General features: G+C 39.2%; 1 protein-coding gene across 1 annotated transcript in view; it reads right to left on the bottom strand.

Annotated features, from left to right (window-relative positions):
• The window catches only part of PLD5 (phospholipase D family member 5), a 184,418-nt gene that overhangs the window by 154,493 nt on the left and 5,532 nt on the right, over positions 1-24,393 (bottom strand). The window lies entirely within an intron of this gene.

Genomic DNA, 24,393 nt, shown 5'->3' with positions numbered 1-24,393 from the left:
TTGTTTCCATGTGAAATTACACTTAATATGATTTTACTGGATTATAAAAGACATTTCATTCTGCTGCAATACTCTGCCTGATGCCAGTCTAAAACTTTGGTAGAAGAGGAAAGAAATGGCAGAAAGATAAATGGTGCTACCACTAAGTTGAAAATAGTTGAATACAAATGTGGAGAAATGGAGCAGCCCCCAAGGAGATCTTCAGGGCTTTGTGTGACCCTCAGGGTTACTGTAAATAAAGGTGACCTGTATCTGTTGGACTTCTTGACCATGATGCCTCTCCAAAAAGGTCCTGAAAAGGCAAATGCCTGACACACATGCTAAAGTTGGATGGCTCTGGAAAACTCCAGATGAAACACAGAGGCACAGCAGAGCACTACTGCGAAGTCATATGGACAAGAAAATGCTCAGAAAGGCATTGGATGTCTAAGGCTCATATTCCTGCATGACACAGTACCTGTCGGACACGGTGGCAAATCCCAAGCAACAGGGCCAGGAGAGTGCCAAGCTACTCCAGTACGAAAAGCTCAATGACAGATATAACCTACTTTGAACATCAACACAGGAGTCTGCACAAGTGGTTCTCAGGGAAGGGACCAATCTTAAGAAACAAATGAAAAGTATTTGAACAGCACCAGCACTTGTTCAGGTACCAGACGCTGAAGCAGGTGGTGCTGATTAAACCCACTTCCAAATGAAGAGTCATGAGCAAGAAATCAAGCAGGCAAATGACTGCTACAGATTTGTGAAAACTTGAGAAGTGTAGGTGTACACAATATGCATCTCCAGCACAGGCTAAGCAAAAAATGGAGCTCCACAGTGCTGAAAGACATATGCAAGCTCAGTATCCTCCTTACCTGATAGGATTTTGTGAAAAGACACAGCAAGGGGTCAGACAGCTGAACAGAAACAATCTCTGGAAATGAGAGATCATTTGAAAAACTGATCATAGCAGTGGATGACAATCTGGCTGACTTGTGTTAAGAATACAAGAAAGAAGAATAGGGATTTTAGTGGCAAGGTCTCTGAACATATTCTAAAAAATCTGCACAAGCTTCTGGACTAAATTCTTTAACCAAAGTATTATCCATGTTGCAAAAAGGAGAAAACTGATTTAAGGGATGGACTGTTTGCTTAAAAGACAGAGGAACGGTGCAGTTGTGGCTTTACCCTAAACTAATTAAGGCCAAATACTGTGAGATCATTAGACCAAGTCTTTCACTCATTTTACCAAGCTTAAAACCTGTCCACTTTACAAAGGATCACAAGATGTATTATTCCATGTCCTGAGTGGTAAGAGGCTCCTATAAATGAAAAAGTGAAGTCGAGTGTCCTACAATAAACTCTGTAAATCCATGTTTTTAAAACAAAAGAAATTGCTGAGAATGAATAGGTTATCTCCCTCTGGAGACTGACGCACAGAGCTGCCAGTCCAATGGCCAGGAGCTTGGAAGTAACGACACACACAAATCAGAGTGGCAATCTGCTGTCGCACAGACACTCTTGACCTAACAGGCACACAAAACGGGCCTGGGGAGCAACACCACTCCAACCACAGGTCTGCAAATGGTTTATGCTTACATAAACTTCGGGGGGGGGGATGACCCTATCAGAAGATCAACACACACACTGCTGCTCACTCACTTTCCCCCTCTCAGTGGCACAGGAGGGAAATGGAAGAACAAAGCAAGGAAACTTGTTGATCAAATTAAGACAGCTTAACAGGTGAAGGAAAAGAGGAGACACACCACCCCCAAACCAGCAAGTGACTCAAAGGAAGTCACTCCCTACCTTCCACAAGCATGGATACCCTTCATGCAACAACCACCATAGAAGACACACACCCTCACACCCTCCTTCTTCTGCCTCCAGTTTTTATTGCCAAGTAAGCAATTGTAGCTGTATCCAATCCCAATCTCTTTCCCACCTACTTTCCTACTCAGTTTGAGGGCCAAGGGAGAAACAAAGACCTTTGTGTTGTGCAAGCACTCTTCAGCAATAGCCAGTTAGTGCATTATCAACACTGTTTTAGCCATGCATCCAAAATACAGTACCACACAGTACTGTGAAAAAGATTAACTACACCCCAGCTGGACACAGACCAACTATTTTGCAAGAAAGTTGACTGTCATGATAGGCAACCAGAAAAAGAGAGCAATATGGATAGTATGGACAGCTTCACTTTAGACAAGTCTTAATGTGAGAGAGAATGCTGCAACTTGCCTGAAGCCACCATAGATGGAGTTGATGTTAACTCAAAAGACTCCATGGAGAAATAAATTATTAAATCAGATATAACTTCATACATGAACATTCTCAGCCTCGCCCTTTGTCGCCAAAGCATTGCTTGCTTCTCAAATGAAATATTTCTAGTGGTTCTCTGGTGTCAGCTGGTAGGATGACATAAGAGCTACAGTTAGGAAAGAAAAGTGAGAAAGAAAAGTCATCAATAAGGTAGCAAAAACCCAAAGCCAAAATCAAGGCTGCTTGACTTCTCTGCACACATCTTCCAGATGGAAGGTGATCACTGCTTGTAAGGCTGTGTTTTTCAGGCTAGCAAGCAGTGACTGGACAGTGGAATAGTGGTTGAGTAGCAAAGTAAAAAACATTTTGCAGTGAAGCATGAGACAAAACAAGAATATACTGTGCCTGGTGCATACAGAAATTATACTACTCTGGCAGAGGAAGAAAGGAATAATATGCATTCATAATAATTTAAATTAATACCCACATTTTAGCAGTGTAGCTGAAATTTAATGTTGGGTAATGAGTAACTTAATGAACTTATTACCGGTCAAGCTGAACTGAAGGCACAGCTTAAGTTCATTAATAGCTTAATCATCTAATAATTTTAAGGCATCCAGAGGCAATTAAAGCCTAGGTACTCTTCCTGGCCAAATTCTTTGCTGCCGTAGCGCATATGCAATCTCAGTAGTTTCAGCTGTGTTTCACTTGTTGCTGTGTTCCAATTGTTTACACAACTGAAAAATATGGTGTTGGTGAGACTGAGAGTGACCTGCCAGGAAAACAAAAATCACCTCTGAAAAACTAAGGTCTGAGAAATACACACAGAGAATGGCACACATTGCAGAATGATGTCTTCATCTCTCCCTTTCTTCTTTTGGGAAATGTCTCTTCAGAAGACAAAACCAATGCACACACACCCCCCTTAAAGAAGCCTCGATGCTATTTGCTTGCCTGCATAACACTAATAGAAGATAGAATGCATGGCTTCTTCAGTGAAGAAAAACCTGCATCCCTGCAGTCCAATCAAGCTGCAAGTTCACGAAATGCTGGTATGGACATGGAGTAGTAGAAGAAGGAGAAGAAGGTTTAGAGAACAACAACAATCCCCCAGTTTGATATTTTTTATCTATTATCTACAAAGAGAAGCCCAAAACCTCTGAATTTTTCACCCTGTGACAATCTTACATAGTAGTCTATCACCTAATTCACACCACTGTATTTTCTAGTTCTTGTCTGATCATTGGTAATTTTTTCCAAGGTTGGAGGTAAAAACAGTGTTGTTCAGGGGGTAAGAACCCTTAAAAACAGACAGAGAAATCCTCTCGGCACTCTGGGTTCCTACAACTAATAACATGCTTTCCCAGGTGATGTACAAAACTCTGCAGAATGAAGGCCAACTAGTCTCTCTGAAATTTTACAACTAAATCACAGCAGTACTGTTTTCCACTACTGACTTACATATCTAGTTGACCTACACATCTAGTGCATTCCTGAAGAGGCTGTTTAATACTACTGTTAAGAATTACTGTATTTCAAAAGGCAGGGAAAGGAAAATCACATCTGAACATGAAAGAATTATTTTCAAAATATTATATAGCAAATATATAGCAGCCACATTGAATGGTTATTTTTGCCAGATCAGAAGTTTATGACTGGAGCTGGGAAAAGTAAACAATTTTTCCTTTTGTGTAAAATAAGTATCACAAAAACTTTATAAACCAGAAAATTCATTAAACATTAAAAACAGATAAAGTACTGGAAAATTCTGCCCTAACAACATGCAAAAACTATGACTACTAAATTTAACTGCATACTAAACAGCAAAAGTAGCATCCAGCAGTGCTCTCCACATTACATTTGTTTGTGTTGTCTTTTCAGCCTCTACTGGATAAGCTTCAGTAGCAACAGACCCAAACACCTCACACAAGGGGTTGAAGAATCCCTAAGTCAGACATCTGAATAATAAAAACATGATTGGAAACACCTCCACACTGCACTTGGTTGCTGCACACATTGCTTTACAGCAGAGAGAAGCCTGTCTCAAAAGGCATCTTCTTGAATAAAGAACTTGAAAGATCCAATGCTCAGACTTAATTTTGACTCAATTAAAACCCTCTGTATTATACACATAATACTTCCTACCTTGGTAAGTCTTTTTTGGGTGGGAGAGAGAGGGAAATATAACTATTTTCATTATTTACAAGAATTACACATAACGTTTCTGTAGCCAACAAAATACAGCTTCCTGTATCTATAAATTTCCTTAAGATAGTATCATCCTTCGAATCTGCTATAAAGAATTTGACCACTAATTGGAGACAAAGCCACAGCATGTCCACATAATTTACAGGAACTATTAAAAACCACAGATTAGACTACCCTGAGTTACAAATTCCTTTCCACAGATCTAAATATTTGAATTCTTCGTTATGTCTTTACATTTAAATTAATTACATTTGGATTATATTCTGATCTCTTAATATCTGAAGGGAATTGTTGACACCACTTTTACATTCTGTCTCTTTCTCTCCAAACAAGGTAGTTACTTCATGAAAACCAGTCTCTCAGAAAACAGTTATACTTGGACATACTCCCCTTGGAAATCTCTTCTGACCACGTTTCAGTAGGCTGCTTTCAAAACTTTATTGAGCCTTCTGGACACAGGAGAATCTCCAGCTAACTAAGTCCTGATTTAAGAAGAATATTGAATATATTTTTGTGGAAAAAACCAAAACCAGATCCTCCCCATTCCAAAGACCAGAGCTTCAATCCCAAGAACTGAAATTGTAAGATACATTATGCAAATGAAAACCCTACTTTGTTTTCCTGAAGAGTTTATTTTTTGGCTAAATGACGGCTGTACCTTAATTAGAATTTTAGATTGCTTCAAGAGAGTACTTTTGTAAATACACAAGTCTCCTGACCATCCTTGTCTTGTACTGGATTCCAAGAAGCAGGAAACAAAGCTCTTCAAGACAGGTAAATATTTATTAATATTCAGGAAGAAAAAAGTTTGATCAAGTTATAAAAAATCTCATGTCTCTTCTGATGCTTGGAATCCTCAGATGATGCAGCACTGGATTGGTCTCTGGTAAGGGCAGGGCACAATGCCCTTGTCTTCACCTTGGAGAGGTTCAACAAGTGTATGTTCACTTGCACAGGGTTGGGCTTTCAATACAGATTCATCTTACACTGGAAGCCATCAAATCTGGAATATGAGCTTAACTTTGAAGAGAACCTTGGTGGGAGACCCTGTTATTCTTTTCTCATCAATAAACCAATAGTTCCTGGGAACAGGTACATATAATAGTTGCACATTGATTAAATACACAACTCAAGTAGCTATCAGTCACCTGTATTCATGGCAGGGAGGCATACATCTGGATTTGCTATCATGCAGAATACTAACTCCTTCTACAATAGTCTTCTGGGATGGTCACCATAATCCCCACTTCAGTTTGTTTCACAGAGTGAAACCTGGATTAAACCCACATGTGCATTTCAGGAGTGCAACTAATACTCAAAAACTTCTGTTAGGTGTTCAATCAATGGAACTGCAAAAGAGCCAGTTAAAACCTCCTATTTAAACCTCCCAAGTGCATACAGCATGGACTCTCAGCCTTAGCACCAAATATGTTTGCTCCGAAGACCTGCTTATATTGTTCTGTACTATTTGTGATTGTAGACATAGCCTGTGCTAGTGCCAGGGCCAGATGAAAACTGAGGGCAGTGGGCCTCTTACAGACACTTGCAATAAAGAAAGACAAGCCCAAAAGTGAAATATAGTGGCTAGGACATTAATCCAGGAGTTAAGAGAACTAATTGAAATCCGAAACCAACAAACTGAGACAAATTGCCATTCTCTGCCTTTATTTCACCTCCTTAGCCTTCATTACAAGGCCTCTCACTGCATTTGCACAGCATAAAAGGCCCTTATCTCAGTACAGAATGCTAATCCACATTATTATACAATATGCTAAAATATAAAAAATATTAAAAATATAAATGTGACCTCCAACTTTCTCCATAGGCTTTCACACAATTTAATTTCTGTGAGATTAGGATACATATGTTCATAAATTAAGACTGTGTCCCACAGTGAGCATGGAACCTGCCCAACTTTGTCCCTATGACCTCTGAAGCCAGTCCAACTCTCCAAATGTATTCAAAAGATAACCCCAGAGCCAAGTCCCTCCATCTTCACTGCTACCAGAACTGCGAAACTGATGATAGATGCCTACATATCTTCAAATTTGTAGTGTGTTCAATACAAGTTTACTACTCAGTTTGAACCAAAACAACTTTTGCAGTTGGATAAAAGACAGAAAGCAGTTTCACCAGAACAGGCAGATGCTTCAATGGTATACTTCACATTTTCCAACCACTGAATACATACTAAATATTATATAAAGTGGCTATTGCAGTCTCCTGAGCCAAGGGGCTCTTCTTCCTGTAAAGATAAAGTGAATAATCTAAAACTGTTCAAATTCTCCTTCTATCCAAAATAAAGGCATGGTTTTCATAACTTTCTGCCGTTATTTGTAACATTATCCTTTGGACATCTACCACGACATGGACAAATCTGTAGCTATGTAAAAGGCTGTCAAACTCTGTGTTATGCACAAATATCTTTAACAGGCATTAAAAAAAAAAAAAAGGTGAAATTGTAGCCTTAAAAAAGGAGGAAGAATAAAGAAGCCTGTAAGCCTGTAACCTGAAGTAGTCTGATGGCATTATCAAATGAGACAAGAATGCCTTTTTGTTTTAACCTGCATTATGTGCCTGCACAGAGGTGTAAAACAAATCACTACTCTTCAATGAAGAAATCCCAACAACAAAAGTGACCCAACTTTTCTGTAACAGAAGCTTGATAAGAATGAACATAAAATAGGTGTTGTCTGATACACATTGTAAGCAAAGCATACTTCTTGTAGTTTGTATCCCAAGACAGTCAATCATTCTTTGAATTACTGTACTCATACATTTTTACCTAGTCTCTACCTTTTCTTACTTAGACAAAAACTACAACTGCTGATTGATAACAATACATTTTTACCAAGCTGCTTTTTCAAATTCCATCTTACTAAAAAATGTTGACCCAATGACTCAGATTTTGTGAAAAATGGAATAAACAGAATTATGTCTCTGAAGAATAGGAGTGCAGCCATAACAAAGGTTCTTTGAATATTGCCTGATTTATACTGACCCTCACCTGCTGCACAATGACCACCTACTCTGCAGCACTCCAAACCTATAGGAACTGGAAACACTGGGACTCCAGATGGCAAACAGTGCAGAATGTAAACAGGTTATTAATCACCTGATGAGCTCAAGGTAGGTGTTAGGAAGGCAGGACAGGCAATCCTGTTATCCTTTTTATTTTTTAAAATCAGAAACTAATACTTGTTTGCTTTAGCATATAGACTCACAGAAGTGTGAAAGTACTTAAAACTATATGCCCTACTTGCACCATTTTTTTTTTTTTAATGAAGAAAAAAGATGACATTCATTTTCTGAAAAAAGGTAACGTAATTATGTCAGGTCTCTGGTTTACAGGCTTACATAAAACATGGCTTTCTGTTATTATTAAAGTGTTTCCTTTTAACGGGGGGGGAAGGTATACTGTAAGTACAGTACTCATTCATGTTCAAATAGAAAGAAAACTAACAAACAAAAGCAAAAAACACACCACTTCCAAAGCCCCAACCCCTAACTCTAACACAACACACTTATAAAGAAAAGGACTCTATTTCAAACTATGACAAACTAAAGACCAAGTCAGTATCTGTGCTGAATATAATAGTAAAAATGATACACAGCCTAAAGCCCTCAAGACAAGGGCTCCACAGTAATCAGCACTACATAAGCCATCAACATTTCTTCCCACAGAGTTTAAAATTGAGAATTTTAAAGCCTTGATCTCAAGTTCATTGGAATTAGCAGAGTTTTCAATGGCTTTGGATTATGTCCTAGAGAAATAAGCAGGCACAGGCAGACTGGAATATAAGGCAAGGTAACAGAAAAACACATTAACAGTAAGAATGAGCTTACTGTATTTCCTGAGAAACAATTTGCACACCTGCTTTATTTCAAAATCCTAACACAATTATACTGCAGGCTACATTTGCGTGCAAGAAGCAGCAGTTTCTTTGAACTGAAGATCTTTAGCTTATTTCAGGATAAAACAGTAAAACCAATCATAAAAAATATTAATAAATGTATTATAAGCCACAGGGACATCATAATTTTGTAAGCAAAGAAAAAATATCACCATTTTTATATGAACTGTAATGAAAAAGATTAGATACGCTGGTCATAACTGATTGGCAAAAATGCAAGAACACTAAGTTCTAAATATTTTTTACAAGAAACCACTATTTTAAGTCGTTAACCTGATGATCAAGTCTTTAACCTGATGACTAAAATAAAATTTCATCAATCATTCAGTACTACACTCAGTTATAGCTAATGCAGTCCAGCAGCATAAGCATGGACTATGTGGCTCTTAATCTTCCTTTCAGTCTTGCTTTTTATGATTTACTTAAAAGAGAGACATATTTCATGGGCATGCTGCCAGCAATTCAATTATAAAACATATACAATTGTAAAAGTTGACAGAATGTATATACAACATCTTATTACACTATTTTTCTTCTTTTCCATCTCCCAGCAAAGCAACCCTTACATTCTCAGAAAATACCTCTTGTATGTATTTTTAAGTGATCTTTTATCAGTGCAGCGGCTTAATAGTTAACAGGCTTCTGTGCCACACTGTTTGCATATGTAGCTTACAATTTAATGAAAAAAATGTATTTTATAAAGTTACAGAGAAATGTAACTAAATATTTTAATAACTATCTCTCAAAGACCACTTCTTGGTTTAAATTACTCCAATGACTTGAGCAAAGTTACGTGAGCTGGTAATTTGTTTCCATTTGATAGATTTGTTCAAGAATAAACATGGTTTGGTACTTGATCCTTCACAGTCTCCTGTAAGATCTTCAAAGGGAATCTGACGAAATAGGGGCTGGATGAGCAGACGGTGAGGTGGATTGAAAACTGGCTGAAGGGCCAGGACCAGAGGGTGGTGGTCTGGATAATGGGGCAGAGTATGCCCTCAGCAAGTCTGCAGATGATAGGGAACTGGGAGGAGCGGCTGATATGCCTGAGGGTTGTGCTGCCATCCAGAGGGACACTGACAGCCTGCAGGAACCTCATGAAGTTCAACAAAAGGAAATGCAAATTCCTGCGCCTGAAGAGGGACAACGCCAGCAGCACACGTGTCAATACGTGCTCGGGGCAGTCGGCTGGAAAGCAGCTTTGCAGAAGAGGCCCTGGGGATGCTGATAGACACAAAGTGGAACGTGAGCCAGCAATATGCCCTTGTGGCAAACAGGACCAGCAGTATCCTGGGTTACATCAGAAGAAGCAGTTCCAGCAGGTCAAGAGGGGTGATCTTTCCCTCTCTTCTCAGCCCTGATGAGGCCACAGCTGCAGTGCTGTGTCCAGTCCTGGGCCCCCCGGTACAACAGAAACACGGGGCTACGAGAGAGAGCCAAGAAAAGGGCCATGAAGGCAGTTAAGGGAGTTCATCAGTATGTACAAATGTCTGAAGAGAAGATGTAAAGGTAATGGAGACAGACTTATCAGCGGTGTCCAGTGGTATCTTGCACTGTTTATCAAAATATTTATGGATAAGTTTTCCTAGCTGTGTGAAGCTATGGCCACATAGAGTATGCAAATACTAATAAATGCTATAAAAGTTATTGGAGTGTGTGTGTCCTGTGTGCCTATGTTTTAATAAGTGCACTCCTCAAAGGAGACAGATAAGAAGCACTTTATGTGGGAAATTAAGTGACTGGTAAGTAATATTATGAATTTGTACTAACAATGCAAGTTTAATCAAAACTGTCTAATAACACACGCCTCAAAGTTTCACCCTTCCTGAAAGGAAACAATAGCTAAATCAGTATGCTAGAAGACTGAAGACAAGAAATCTGAACTTGCATAAAGTCATATTAAGGCTCTCTGAAGCAGCAGTTATTAAGAATTGTTCATATTAATATTGCCTTTCAAAACTAGGACCTAGACTGTCCTTCACCCTGAAGCCAAACAAAAGCCCTTGTTCAGATACACAGCCTAAGAAGGAGCCCTAGCAAAATGCTAAAATGTAATATGATAGCATTTAAATTTCCACCTGTCAGAACACAATTATATGCTTCAATTTGCTCTTAGCCCCAAGTTCTGCAAGGCAGTGAGGACACATCTTGTAAATTCAAAAACTTCCAAGCATGTCAGAGCCCTACCTCAGAAGTCAGTAGGCAGGTCTACAGAAATAACCTAGTCCTGTCATTTTGGGAAATATTTTCTCTGTTAGGCTTTGGATGAGGGTAAGTAGAATTGGACTTTATGAAAGCTAGCTGTCTAATGACTAATGCTGATATTGACATGGAACAAACAAGAAACTGAAGTAATCTGTCCTCAAATATTCTTGTGTATTGCAACAGCCTACCACAGCCATCTAGGTTCCTACTCTGAAAAAACCAGAGATCTAAAAAGCATACTCTGTATGAGGCCAAGATGAAGTCAAATACATGTCTAAAGATGCCACACTGCTTTGCATTTCAACCAACCTGAGTATACCAACCATCAAAAGAGAGGTTTATGATCAGCTCCTCTCCTGTTCTCACATTCCTCCTCCGTTCTTTTCATTAAATTTGCTCACCCTGCAGCAACATGAATGCTAGATCAGTTCACCTATCTGAAAAAAAGTAAGCAATTCCATTTGGGCAGAAGACTAAGTAAATTTTCTATAAAAATAAGCAAGTTAATCAGCTCAGCCTCTGGTCACAAGATCACTAGCAGCAACACAACGAATGTGGCTGACCCCATTTCACTATCAACCTGCAGAGGAGACATGCTTAGAACTGCATCTACAATTTCCAGTGTACCATCTATTCTGGTGAGCTGAAATGAAGTTATACTATCATTTATCTAAAGTATTCACATGGTTTACAACTTGCCTACATGTATATTTTATCACCTTTACCAGATATGTCCCCAGAACCCTTATGAAAAGCTGAGTAATGCTATTAATCCATTATACATACAGAGAAACAAGTTTTAGTAAGAGCCCAAGGCCACAAGAAAAACAGAAAACCTGTTTCCACTCTACCTTTAAAAGGAGTAGTCCTGAGATACTGTCCTGAGATTTGATTCCCTGTCTATGCCCAAAACATTTCTTTATGTTAGGCCAACTTTAAAAGACTAAATCTAGAAGCTGAATATGAATGCATAATGAAGTGAAAATTGAATAATTTCCATCTGCTCATTTCCATCACTCTTTCAAAGACTAGCCATTTTCCTGGAAACTTCAGGGAAGCTAAGCAAAGCTAACGTTGCAAGAGAAGAAACTTCTGGCATATGAGGAAAGTTGGTCAACATTTTGCGTCTCAAAGTAGTACTTCTACTGTTAGAGACTCCTTTCTCTACTACAAAAAGAATTACTCACAAATGTGGTCTGAAATCTCTCAAGCAAAGTAACAGTCAGCCTAACTGCAGGCAGCCTGCCTTGGGAGTAATCCCGAAAGGTAACAGCCAGGTGCACTTAAGTGCAGGTGCAGGGGAGAATTCAGCCCACTTCTTTATTAGAGTTGGAAATGGCAAACATTTCCCGCAGTCAAAGTGAGGTCAAGCTCAGGAACTGTCCACTGAGAGGCCAAACTTGTCATACTTGAAGAGAGAAGGCATCAAGTGAGGAAGATGACATGGACATCACCTGGACTTACCAAAAGCAAATTGTATTCAACTAACCTGAATGCCTTCTGTGTGATACGACTGTGAACTCTGTGGACCAGAGGAAAGCACTCTTACTGCATAGCTGCACACTGGCAAGGCTTCTGACAGTCTCCCATATAACCCTCACAGAAAAATTGGCAAGATGTGCATTGGATAACCATGTATGTCGGGCTGGGAACTGTACAACCCATTGGGCTAATGGGCTGCAGACAGCATAGAGTCCAACTGGTTTGCTGAGTTTCTCAGGGATCACTACCAGGATCACTGCTGGGCAGCACAAGCCTACAATTCAGACAGATGTCAGCAGTCTCAAAAAATCGTCTGACAGAAGGCCTGTGAAAGTCAACGGCAAATGTAAAGTCCCACACATGGGAGGGGACCACTATGAGTACTGAATAATCAACTTTCTTTCAAATAAGTGATTAAAATTAGTCCACAGAAAAGCAAATGGATGAATTAGCTGGCATTGATGAAGGGTTACACAGATAGTCATGCAAAAGAATATGTTATCTTCTCTAGAAATCCAGAGCAACAAAAATCTCACAAGTTTTCAACTAAATCCTGAGCTAAAGTATACAGGGCTTTTATTTTTATCTAAGAATATAAAAGGTTGCAGTGGTGTAAAAAACTTAAAAGCACAGACACTTAAAGTCACACAAAATTAAATCTGTTAACAAAAACCAAAAAAAAAAGCTCAGGAACAGGTTCTCCAAGTGGTATATAATTTCTCTTGAGGTCTGTGAGAACACGGTATCTGCCACTACTTCCATAATATCAAAGAAAATAAAGTAGTCCTATGTTTAAGATCCCAAAAGACAAGACAAAATGAAAAGGCAAGTGTAAAATCAACACCTTTATTCCCTCAAACCTTAATACATAGTGGAAAAGGACGCTTCCTGAGAGTGTTAAAGAACTTTTTGCAGACAGGTTGGACTTTAAATAATACCTTCTCCTACCTCTGAAATTAGGATGCATACATAGTCAAGAATTCACGATTGAGAAAATGAAAAAGCTGATATTATTTCAAGTTGCCAACAATCCAATGTTTTTAATCTGCAACCAGTAATTAATTTTATTGAAAATGCAAACTTTGTGAAAGTAATATAAGAATTGAAACTGTTGCTATTGCCATACCTGGCATTAATACCGTACTTGGAGCAACTCTAGGTCATAAAACAGATGTTCCCATCGGACCTGATGTTCTTATCTGTACTCTTTTTATCTTCCTGTCCCACAAAAGGAAGAATAAAGGAGAGGAAGGAAGAAAATAAAAGCTTCCTGATTATCTGAAATATCAACTCATGTTTCCCTTCTCAAGTGAAACTGCTCATGAAACACAATAGAAAGGTAGGCATTTCAACACTCAGAAAGACAATGCTGTCACTCAAACAACAAATGGAGACTAGTCATAGCATGTAATGGGTCATTGACATGAAAAAAATTATGACTGAAGTGACTCACTGTTCTCCCTAAATGCTTCAAGTGGTATAGCAGCCTTACAGATTATATGGTAGGCAATAACAAAGCAAAACTATTATTTCATTTCTGTAATCTTGGTTTAGAATCCTCAGGAAGGAATTCTACTCTTAATGTAGTTTTTCTTTGCAAAGTGGTCTGGAAACTGCTTGAATCTTTACATAAATAAATGGCAACTTGTCTGACATAAAGACTACAGAAAAAAACCAAAAACCCTGTATCTCAGAATAAGGATGTTTAAACAAATCAGGTGAGACCATTACGTTTCACCTCTGTTTTCAGGTGACATCCATACATACAGAATTTGGAATGACCTTTTCTGGCATTGAACAAATCTCAGAAATGTTTGTGCAAATGTACTTTTGCAAAGGCTTATGTCCAAAATGTCCACGTGGCCATCTTGAAATTATTCATGTGCCTTCTCTGCAAACAGCAAATATTAAAAAAAGAGAGCGAGGTGAAGACAGCATTATTTGTGTCCAGTCATACACAGTGAACTGCAAATAAATAAAGAATTTAAGCCAATAGAAAATCCTAAAGAACTTGTCAGCTGCATTACGACTTTGATAAAATTAACTCACAATTAGAATATCCACATCTTGTGGCCCCTATTCAGTCAAAATACTTAATATTCCTCTTTTGGATGGTTTCTGTAGCTTCCACATCCCTCACATGCAACAGAAGCTAGTTCAATCAGGCAATGAGTCCACATGTCTCAGGAAGACATTAGAGTCCATGATACCAATTACATTTAAAAAAGAAAATCAATCTCTGCATCAAAATCCATGTATGTTTTTAGAGCCCACTATTCCAAGAAGCCAACCATGAAAGTTGATTTTGCTGTTCTTGTCTTGTTGCAATATTTGGCCAGTTTGTATGTGAAGATTCATGAGAGAGTTTCATTTCAGGCAGAGCCTTCAGGGGAAATCAGTGAGTTTGCCACTGTGAGTATACCAAAAAACAGACAAAAACAGCAACAAGAAAAAAACCAAAACCCCTACACCTCTCTATTTCTAATTGCTTGCACAAAAGTACTAAGCTAATACAGAACCCAGAACTCAAACCCACTGCATGAAAAAATCTGAAAACAGATTTTGGCCTTATCATCTTTCAGGGCAGGTCTTTTCCTCTGATTTGGCTATCCAAGTCAAAAGCTTTCAAAGGCTGAGCTGAACAATCTTGTTTTTCCCTCCAGAACCCTAAAAGAGCTTCCATCTTTCTGTCTACTACTACAAGAGAGTTCTCTGCTCCTTTCAGCAATCTTCCAGCCTACAGTTTCCTTCAGTTTCTTCAAGCTTCACCCTTCCTCTCCTTCTCTGCTTGCCCCATCTCTACACTAAAAGCTTCTCTGGGCCTCATGGCTCAGTTGCTTTCAAAAATCACTAATCTCTCCCTTCACAGCAGAGCAGCCAGGACAATATAATAAGAGAACCTTTCTTTTGCTGCCAAGCTGCCTTTTTTTTTTTTTTTTTTTTTTTGGAAAAGGAAGAAAACAACACAATGAATGGTAAATGTGCAATAACTACAACTAAACAAAGCTATGGGTTACAGTATCATGCTTAATAGTTAAAACTATACACATATATAGACATGTAATTAAAGTTAATTAAGTACAGCTAGAACAAGCTACTGTAAAACCAGTGTAACTCACAGAAGAGAGGCCACCACCGGCATCATCATCATCATGTCTCAAATTAGACATGCAATTATTATCTGGAATGGTATTTTGGGAAGGTATTTCCTTCATGGTGGTAACAATCAAACACCCATCAGTAACTAGCTCCTCATCAAGCTGTTCTACTCAAGTCAGGAGTTCCACACTATGAGCCTGAATAAATTAGCCAGATATGCTATTAAAAATTAATAATGCCCAGAAACAAACTGAGAACATCTGATGCCAAACAGAATCATAAAGTAAATAAACAAAGCAACAAGTATTCCCAAAGGCTCTTATAAAATATTTTTAATCTTGCAAATACTGGAGAAACACACATTTAAAAAACCCAAAGCACAAACAGCTGTTAGGGAGAGATTTTTAGCAAAAAAGAAATCATAGAAAGCATCAGCTCCAATACAACAACCTGATTAGTCAAAACAGGAAGGGATCTTACAGCCTTCCAAAAATACCACACCCTTCACCCTCTCTTATTTAAGCAATGTATTAAAAAAACCCAAAACAACACAAATATAACATACAGTGGTAACCTGAGAGCTAAAACATATAAAAATTTCAAGTATTTCATGTGTCTTAGGTACTGTGGCCTATAAATCAGAAGGTATTACAGCGGTACTCCAGTAATAAACAGGCATTTCTACATCTGCCATAAATTTCTCACATGATCAGAGAAAAACCTACTTACTACCTGCACAAATTAACTTGAAAAGATGGACTCTCAGTTGTCTCTTCCTGAAAAACAGAAGTAAATGTGCAATCATTTGAAAAACAGATTCCGTAAGAAAAATAAACTGTTTTTTCATCCCTTTCAAGACACAATGGTACAGTTGCTTGTATTTCTCTGCACTGAAAAAAAAATCAGAGCTGTTATTTAATTCAAAGGAAAGAGATTCTGAAAGAACATGCTGTTGGCTGACACTACAAAGTCACACTGGTGGTGAAAAGTTTTATTGCTCTTCATGTAACCATTGGCTTTTATATTATCAGATCTATAGACCACACTTGCAAGGCTGTCAGCCAACCCAAACTCACACACCCCAGAAGCTTCCATCTTCCTTGTAACGTAGGGTTTTCAGAAGTCCATATTCAGTATTTATGAGTTTAAATCACTTAAGAACTTCAGAAAGTGTTGTCCTGACAGAACAGAAATTATGTAGAAACCTTGTAAGAGAAGTGCATTTTTGCAAATCCTACATGTATTTTACTCACCATACTTTCCCTGGGTGTTTCACACAAGGTGCATCACAGAACACAGCATGCAATACCAGAACAGGGCTGTGGATTTGTTAGAGGAGTTTGAGAGGACAGAGCAGCAGGGTGGGGACAAGGGAATAAAGAAAAATAATTTAAAAAATAAGCACCATGAAAGAATTTATGAGATTATATAAATAGGGAAAAAAATGAAAAATTAAGGGCCTTGGGTAGGTAAATCCAACCTTGCAATAGAGTGTCTTGTAAAAAATGGATTTGAACAACAGTTCTTTAAAGCCAAACAGAATTCCTGGAACAGCCCCAGCACGGATACACAATAGAGGAAAAAAGTGCACAAACTGAAAAAAAAGTATTTTTTAAATATTGAAATTTCCAGCAGACTAAGGTTTCAGCTGTCATATGGTTGCAGAAACAAATTGATTTAGGCTGATGTGCATGAAGTCCATATACACAGAGCCAGAGAATACAGTGTGGCACATTCCAGCTTTCTGCAGCAGGAGTTTGATGCAGCTAAGACATGACAAAAAGGCTCAGAGAGAACAATATTGCAGAAAATGGGATAAAATAACACAGAAGAGGTTAGCTGCCTGCCACAAGCCCAATGGGGAATTGAAAGAAAAGTCTGCAGGGACAGCAGCTCACATTGACAAAGGAAATTGCATTGTTCAAAAGGATAACGTTTTCCAGAACACTTAAGGGTTTTGTTTCATGCTAGACCCAAAGGAATTGTTATCCAAACAATAAATCATTTACACTGTAAAAGCCTGAAAACAGCATTTGGTATATTGATATATTTTGATGCTCACAACATCCCAAGTAAGTACCAATCAGTCTTCAGCATCATAGATTTGTTTCACATTCTACAAATAACTCACTCAAAAATAGTTTAAAATTGCAAATAATTTCAAAATTGTTTGGCTTTCATTCGTCAGTGATCTTTTCGTCTGCTTGTTTTAAGTAACACATTTTCAAGTCATCTTTCCTTAGAACCATCCCATCAGCTGCACTAAGCAGGGGGGTTATGTAGTCTTTATTTATGTAACAGGAATTACTCAAAAGATGCACCTTCTCAAGGATCTAAAAATCACAGTTCCAACAGAGAGGCAGCACTGAATATACTTCATCCCGTATTGTTTTAAGCAGCACTTATGCACAGGACTGCATGCATGACTCCAAGCGACTCTTTACCTAGTCAATAGCAGAAGTCAGCTGTTCACAAAACATACTGGTTTTTTGTGAAAAGATACAGAGAATTTGTACAGTTTAGCAGACACTTCAAACCATGACTGAAGCCACATCTAAACGATGTGAAGAGTCGGTGCACTATCCAACCCGAATTTAGCACTATGGATCCTGTTGAAAACTCTGGGAAACTACTTTTCCATAAGGCATCCAAGATCACAAAAGTAGATAGCTACCTTCAGTATTAGAGCTTATAGGACTAAACACATGGCTGCAGGCCGTAAGACAATTCTTTAATAAGCAGGAAGTAGTTATGGAATGTACTGATTTAGGGAAAGAAAGAAAACAGTGTGTTTGCTACCTGTGCCAACCCACTGGCTTAAAACCTTTGAAACACATTCCAGAAGGTACCAGCAAATGGGCAGCACAGGGTTACAAATGCACATCAGCTTCTGTTTAGGAAGACATAAATCCCCCCCCACTGTCCTGCAAAGGCTTAAAGGTTAAAGCTGTTCCAGTCCTTGAGCAAACTGACAGAGCATTAGCTCCAACTTACTCCATTTCACTCATCTTCCCAACCTAATTTATGCTGGCTAGTTTATCATTGCCCAGGAAGAACTAAACAGGCCAACTTCTGTCAGCATCTGCCAGAAAGCCACGAGAATTTCTGTATGACCCCTCATCACTTGTGTTTCTTCTAGTGTTCAGGAACACAAGCCTTTCTAAATGCTCATGGGTCCTCTCCAACAAACAACTATGGGGAAATAGCAGAACTTGACACAAGTCCCCAGCTTTACTGTAGCCACCGGTCACTCCAATGGACATTCTAGAACTATTTGCTCATCTAATTAATGTTTTGCAAGAGGCAATGAGGTGTTTTGGTGTTTTCTTTATTTGTGGGGTTTTCCCCCAATTATTACCATCGAAGCAGGTGCACTTTTGCACTTAAATTAGCACAAAACATGAAAACAGATCATACCTGCTATCATTAATCTGAAATTATATGCCAGTTTAGGTTTGATTTGCTTTTTAGTATGATGGGCTCCCTTTTTCACTTACACTTTCTAATGAGGTACAGAAGTATTTTAATGGGGAACAAAGAAATAATTTCACAGATAGCTTTGTTCTGCTGAGTTTTCTTAAGATATCCATTCATTACTCTTGCCATGTAATTACAGTTTCAAATGCACCCTGCACCCATCTAACTTCCTTGTGTATTCTCCATTCTGAAACACCTTAAGGTGGGCTTAAATGCTGAGCAACTGGATCTACATAATTTTTTTCATGTTCACATAGATATTACAGTTTCTTACATCCCTTCTGTTATATCAGGATGCCTTCTGTCCTTTTGATAGCCCTGTGCTAACTGCAGAGTGTTCTCAAATAATTTATCCAGCAACTAGCCTGATGATCCAGAGACTTAAAGCTCAAGAAAAAGTGAGGCTTCCAAGGCAGATTTTTCCTCCAGCTGCTTAGCATGAGATATTGAACTTGGTTTTTAGCTCCAAATCTGTGACAGCCGAGCTGATGCACAGTCTTCTCTCAAGTAGCTCATATACAACTTGATGCCATAGTAATCAAGTCAATGGATCATGGTTTTGGAACAAGACCAAACAAAAGTGCACAAGCTGCATTTAGGAAACAGTGTCACCTTAAACACCATTCCCAGAAGCAAACAGCCTCAGCTGAGGTAATGCCTGAAGTTTGTTCAGTCCATAAAGCATATTCCCTTATCAAAAAATCTCCTGCCTAGAAAGGATCAGTCATGAAATTCAATGGACAGCAGCATCACTTCTGTAACACGAAAAGCAGCAGTGAGGCATGACACGTTTACTGTGGCTGGAAGTGCTGAAGACCTTATAACTTTTAAATGTTCCTGTGTTTCAAAATGAATACAAATCTGCTTGTTATGTCAGGCTTTTTACAGCATATACTAGCTTTTAGAAAACCAAGTAAGAGTACAACCCCAAGTAAATATGCCTTCACTGCAGTAACAACAGGATCAAGGATTTTAAGCTGGTCACTATCACTATCTCAGCACTGCTCCACATTTGGTTCTGCTCCAAACAGTTTAAAATGCCTTGGGGAAATCCAGCCTATTTAATGTATCAGAATGCCAGGAATTATCTAAATCACTGTTTTTTTTATTAGCAGCAGTTCTCAAATACATGAGCTTTTTTATTCCATTAAATATTTAATTACAACTGTAAATAGAGATACATGAGTAGCAACAAAAATAAAAATAGAATGACTGGTGTTTATGAGCTGCAACAACTTTATCAAATACAAAACAAGCCGCTGATTATGTTGACATCATACAGTCAAAAATGAAACTTACTAAGTCCTCTTAAAATCCTGGTTTTAAGGTAAGAAATTAATAAAAAACACTTTATTCCCTACAAATACTGCACCTAGAGGGTTTTACAGGCTGTGCAAAAGTGGGGAGAAATAGGTAAATTTTTCTTCATCTTCAGAGAGCAGGGCTATGTAGCATTACTAAAAATACCACTCTGATACTTCTTCATCCAGGGCTAGATGCTATCTACACAGTCAAATTCACAGTGCATTGATCAAAAAAAAATAAGACAAACCCCTATAAAAATACTCAAATCCTATGTTATACTTGGAAAGTCTTTATAAAAGTTAAAGAATTCTGAGGAGCAAATCCTATTAAGAAAAAAAATCAGACCAAGTTTTGATGGATATGGACTCAAAAAAACCCTAGGAGTAAGTTTCCAATCTAATAAAAATTCTTTTCTGATTAAATCAATTCATTTAACTGGCACCAATGTATCATCATCCTCTCTTGCCCCTCCTAAACGTCTGAGGTTCTCCCAATTCCCCACACACATTTCTTTAGCTGAGTGGCCCCTCTGTCCACTCAGGCACAGTAGATAGTCAAGCAAGCATAAAAAGCCCAGCGTTTGCCGCTTGAGGGGACAGTGGGTTAACTGCCTTCCCTTGTCACACAAATGATCAAGGAATCTGTGAGTGCCTCATTTCTCCATAAATGGATCAACTGCATCCCCACCAGGCAAAGGAGCACCTAAGTACACACCCAGCTCATCGTTCCCCCCGTGGGCATGCAGGTTTCAAGCAAGCAGCAGCACACATCCTGGATTTAGCTCTTTAGGGAATACACACTTATTGCCTAATAGAGATTTATCCTCAAGTAATCTACTTTTGTTCCCAGAAACTGTGAAGGACAAGTTGAAAACAGCTTGATTGTCCACTCAGACTACACAATCTTACAGACATTAGAGTGTCACTGCATGGGAAAATTAATGTTACACTTTTTCACTCTACCAACTGTCATCTAGGAATGCAAAAATTTAAACAGTTGCATCAAAATCTTATTTTAAGAAACCTCCTTTCAGACTCTGAAATACAACAGAGGAGTTATTTGGTGTAAGAGGATATATGGACCTTGCAAGACATTAGCAGGGTGCTCATTTTTTTCCCTCTCAGTAATGAAACCATGAAAAAGGTATGGGAAACAGACCTGAAATAATGTTACAAAAAAAACAAAGCAAGAGAAACCCATCTCTTGTGCCTCAAGAAAACATTCAGTCAGGGGAGACAGATCTAGGGAGTTTATCACAGGACTTTCTTTTTCAGGAACAATGAAGAGTATATGATTTCCCATCCTGAATGGCAATAAAGCAGGGTTTATTTATCATAGGCATGAGCTGGCCTGTTGTTTCCATCCTTCCATAGTCTGAGAAGTTCTTTTCCCTTCAGTATTTTACCATTCCTGGTTATGCACTGGAAGAAGGCCTAAGCTAAACATACAACCAGTCATAGCAACTAGCTTCTTTGGGCATCCTCTACTGACAGTGAACTGATTGCATTTGTGAGGAGATATTAATTAAGCGTAATTTTCCTTGTGTTTTAAGTACTCCCACTACCCTTAAAAGTGTTACAGTCAATGGTCAGCCACAAGACCAAATCACTGAAGACTGCGGAGTATTTGGTTGTGTAACAGACAAGGAAATTAAGCTGCAAGTTTCTGCATCCTTAAACAAGGATGGTAAACACTGATAAAAAGAAAGGATGACAATAGCAAAAAACTAATTTGGATTTTCCTTAATGCTGGTAGAATTAGGAAAAGCAAAGCAGTGAAAAGCACTTTTTCTATACCTACATTGAAGTTAACGTCTGGAAGAAATGTAGGCTAAGATTTATGTCTTTTTTTCAGAAACTAGAAAACTTCATTTCTCAAAAGTCTTGAATGGGCTGAGTTAAATTTATACATGCATACATATATAAATTAATTTTTAGTGCAACTTTGAAACTTAAAGTCATTTTGTATTACTGTGCAACAACATAAAGTCAGACACTATAAATTAAGCTTGCTACAGTGAATATGCCTCTCAAATTTTTTAAATTTAGCTTTAGAGATTTGCACTTTCAAAGTGACTGATGTTGAAATCATCAGAACTGATATGTTAGATTAATGCAATGTTGAATGATTTTCTCATATGCCAGAGAAAGAGCTGCTCCTAGGATTAGTGTATTTGGTTTACATGGCTAGGTTTTGGGGGGATGAGGGGCCGCTGCCAAGGTGGCCTCTGTGAGACCAGTGGCTGCCTCATGCCGGACACTGCCAGCTCCAGCTGGCTCCCTGACAAACCTGCTCTTTGCCAAAGCTGGGCCCATCAACAGCACAGGTTGGTGCCTCTGTTGATTACACATATAAGGAAAAAAACTTGCCCAGGAGCTATGGGAGAGGAGCAAGAAAAATGTGAGAGAAACAGCCCTGCAGATGCCAAGGTCAGCGAAGGAGAACAGGAAGGAGGCATTCCAGGTGCCGGAGCAGAGATTCCTCTGCTGCCCATGAAGACAGTAGGTTGTCCTCCTGCGGCCCATGGAGGACCACACCAGAGCAGGTGACCACACTGCAGCCCATGCCAGAGCAGGTGAATGTGCTCTCAAGGAAGCTGTAGCCTGTGGAGAGCCCACAAAGGAGCAGGAAGTGCAGCCCATGGGAGCCCATGCTGGAGCAGTCCATTCCTCGAGTGCACCCCAGGGAGGGCACCCATGCTGGTACAGTTTTTGAAAAGCTGCAGCTTGTGTGGAGGACCCACACTGGAACAGTTTGACAGGGACTATATCCTGTGGCACAGATCCCACACCACAGCAGGGAATAGTGAGAAGAAGTCGTGACCAAGTGTTATGAACTGACTGCAGCCACCATTTCCCAATACCCTGTGCCACTTGGGGCATTGAGGGGAAGGAGGCTGAAGATTCAGGAACAAAGGACTGAAGTTGAGCTGGAAAGATGGGGGGAAGGCAGAAGGTGGTTTTAGTCTTGTCCTTGCTTCTCACTATCCTATCCTATATTTAATTGGCAGTAGATTAATTTAAATTTTCCCCAAGTTGAGTCTGTTTTGCCTGTGACAGTAATTGGTCATCTCCCCATCTTCATCTCAGCTAAAAGATGTTCTATCTCATGTTCTCCCCCTGTCCTTTTGAGGATAAGGGGAGAGAGAGAGAGAGTGGCTTGGTGGGCAGCTGGCAGAAAACCAAGGTTAACCCACTATAACCAAAAAGAGAAAAACTAACTGTTAGGTATCATATTTTCACTGGGTTGCAATACAAAATTACTTTTGTGTGTAGTAACTACAGAAATAAATTATTCAGGATTTGAAATTCCCCATATCATTTTCAAAAGAAAACATTTAACATTTTTTTTCCCTAAAATGTTATTCAGTATTTTCTCAACACTGTTCAATTATTTTGGTCCACCTTTTCCACTTTTCTGAACATTTATTTTCTCTAATTATGTTTGTCTACAAAACATTATTGGAGAAAGACACCTGCAAGGAAATCAGCATTTCAACATAAGAATTCCCCTCCACACACAGTCTGTCAGCAGTGAAGCAGACTGCATGCTACTACTTCAGCAAGAATCACAACTCATGCTAAGTACTACTGCTCCAGGCAGGCGATCCACATACCAGTCTCCTGTTGAGAAAAAGCCCAAATCCCTCTAACTTGAGTTTGTTCCCTTGATTTTAACGATGAAATCTAAACATAGATACCTATCTCCAGGACCAGACAGACATTTGGAATTAAAATCTACAACTGTACCATCAAAAAGCTTCAAATATTGGAAGCTGACTCTCCAGAACCCTCTGAACTGCCCCCATGCATGTACCTTCCTACACAGCACACACCATTATTTTTGGTGTCTGCCATTATTCCAGATGGCCAATTATTTATACCTGCTTAATGCAAAGGACTCTGACAACTGTGCACCAAGCACAGCATCACCAGTTGGGCAAGGGAGGGGATCGTCCTGCTCTACTCTGCATTGCTGTGGCCTCACCTCGAGTGGTGTGTGCAGCTCTGGGTGCCACAATATAAGAAAGATACGAAGCTGTTAAAAAGAGTCACACCAAAGGACGCAACGGAGATGGTGAAAGGCCTGGAGAGGAAGCCATAGAAGTGACTGAGGTCATTTGGCTTGTTCAGCCTGGAGGAGAGGAGACTGAGGGGAGACCCCATTGCAATTACAACTTTCTCATGAGGGGAAATGGAGGAGAAAGCTCTTTTCTCTGGTGCCCAGTGACACGACCCAAGGGAATGGCCTGAAGCTGTGTCAGGGGAGGCTTAGGGTGGATATTAGAAAAAGGTTCTTCACCCAGAAGGTGGCTGGGCACTGGAACAGGCTCCCCAGGGAAGTGGTCACAGCACCAAGCCTGACAGAGCTCAAGAAGCATTTGGACAATGCTCTCAGGTACATGGTATGATCCTTGGGGTGTCCCTTGCAGGGCCAGGAGCTGGTCTTGGATGATCCT

Source organism: Corvus moneduloides, chromosome 3 (genome assembly GCF_009650955.1).
Source record: "Corvus moneduloides isolate bCorMon1 chromosome 3, bCorMon1.pri, whole genome shotgun sequence".
NCBI lineage: Eukaryota > Metazoa > Chordata > Aves > Passeriformes > Corvidae > Corvus > Corvus moneduloides.
This window is presented reverse-complemented; position numbering and strand designations above follow the sequence as displayed.